Source organism: Phacochoerus africanus, chromosome 4 (genome assembly GCF_016906955.1).
Source record: "Phacochoerus africanus isolate WHEZ1 chromosome 4, ROS_Pafr_v1, whole genome shotgun sequence".
Taxonomy (NCBI): domain Eukaryota; kingdom Metazoa; phylum Chordata; class Mammalia; order Artiodactyla; family Suidae; genus Phacochoerus; species Phacochoerus africanus.
Window position 1 is genome coordinate 73,106,528 of NC_062547.1, and position 2,329 is coordinate 73,108,856.

Below are 2,329 nucleotides of genomic sequence, written 5' to 3' on the forward strand. Positions count from 1 at the left end.
TTTCTAAGTCTTTTGTTCTTTTTGGTGTTATTATAAATCAAATTCTTTTCTTAATTTCATTTTCAGATTGTTTATTGCTAGTTTATAGAGAAACAGTTGAGCTGTACGTATTGATCTTGTACTCTGCAACCTTGCTGAACTCACTTATTAGTTCTAATAGTTTTTTAATGAGTTCCTCAGGATTTCTATCTACAATCATGTCATCTGCAGATAGGGATAATTTTCTTGCTTCCTTTCCAATCCAGGTGCCTTATTTTTCTTGCCTAATTACCCTGGCGCGACCATCCAGCACAATAGTAAATAGAAATGTTAAGGAGACATATCCTCGTTTTATTCCTGATCTTAAGGGGGAAAACATTAAGTTTTTCACCACCAACTATGGCATTTTTATAGGTACCCTTTGTCTGATTGAGATTATCCTTTATTCCTAGTTTGTCATGAAAGATTGTTGGATTTTTGTCACACGCTTTTTCTGCATCTGTTGGGATGATCATATGGATTTTGTCCTTTATTCTATTAAAACGCTTTTTTAAAATGTTGAACCAACCAACCTTGCATTCGTGGGACAAATTCCACTTGATCGTGGTATATAAATCTTTTTATATGTTGCTAGATTTGGTCTGCCAGTATTTTGTTGAGAGTTTTTGCATCTATGTTCATAAGGAATCTTGATCATTAGTTTTCTTGTGATTTCTTTCTGGTTTCGGTATCAGGATAATGCTGGCCTCATAGAATATTCCCTTCTCTCCTACTTTTAAGACTACTATGTGAAGGATAAGTGTTAAATCTTTTTTAAACATTTGGCAGAATTTACCAGTGAAGCCATTTGGTCTTGGGCTTTTCTTTGTGGAAAGTTTTTTGATTACAGATTCAATTTCTTTACTTGCTAAAGACCCATTCAGATTTTCTATTTCATCTTCTCCTTTTTTTTCCCTTTTTTTTTGTCCTTTTTGTCTTTTGGGGGGCAGCACCCATGGCATATGGAAGTTCCCAGGCTAGGGATCTAACTGGAGCTGTAGCCACAGGCCTATGCCACAGCCACAGAAACTTGGGATCCAAGCCACGTCTTCGATGTACACCACAGCTCATGGCAATGCTGGATCCTTAACCCACTGAGCGAGGCCAGGGATTGAACCCAAGTCCTCATGGATACTACTTGGGTTCAATAACCAGAGCCACGATGGGAACGCCTCATTCCTAATTTTAGTAATTGAATCTTCTCTTTTTATCTTGGTCAGCCTAGTTAAAAGTTTCTCAACTTTTCGATCTTTCCAAGAAGTAACTTGTGGTTTTATTAATTCTCTTGATTGATTTTCTAGTCCCTATTTCTTTTATTTCCACTCTAATATTTACTGTTTCATTCCCTTTGCTAGCTTTGGGTTTTGTTTAGTTTTATTTTCCAGTTTATTAAGGTGAATATTTAGATTATTGATTTGAGATCTTTCTCTTTCTCTTTAACATAAATGATTACAATTTTCCTCTACTTTAGCTATATCTCATAAATTTTGGTATGTTGTGTTTCATTTTTAGTCATCTTGAAGTATTTTCTAACTTCCCTCATGATTTCTTCTTTGAGATAGCAGTGTTTCCCATCTGTTAAGTGGGTAAGATATACATAAATACTACTGTAAATAAAACATCTCATTGGGACAGATTCTTGTTTTATTTTATTTTATTGCCACACTTGTGGCATATGGAAGTTGGCAGGTCAAGAACTTAATCCGAGCCACAGCAGTGACATACACCACAACAGGGGCCACACCGGATCATTTAACCCACTGCACCAGGCCAGGTATTGAACCCGCACCCTCTCACCAACCTCAGCTGCTTCAGTTGGGTTCTTAACCCATTGCACCATAGTGGGAACTCCAAATTCTCAGTTTCAAAACAAGAGTTAGAGCAGAATGGACTGTACAACATGGCTCCAAGGCACTTCCTTTCCCACTCTAAAACTTTCCCCCTGACTTCCCCAGTTCCTCAGAGTGTTCTCCAAAACATGCCCCTAATCCACCTACCCATCTCCACATCCACTACCAGGTCCTTCATCTGAGCCACCATACTTTTCAGTCCAGGAGAATTGGAACAGGTGCCCAAGTTCTCTTTCTTGCTTCCTACAATCTATTCCCCATTCAATGAGGTTTTGTTTTGTTTTTTTTTTTTAGGGCCACACCCATGGCATATGGAGGTTTCCAGGCTAGGGGTCAAATTGGAACTGCAGCTGCTGCCTACATCACAGCCACAGCAACACAGGATCCGAGCTGCATCTGCAACCTACACCACAGCTCATGGCAACGCCGGATCCTTAACCCACTGATCAAGGCCAGGGATC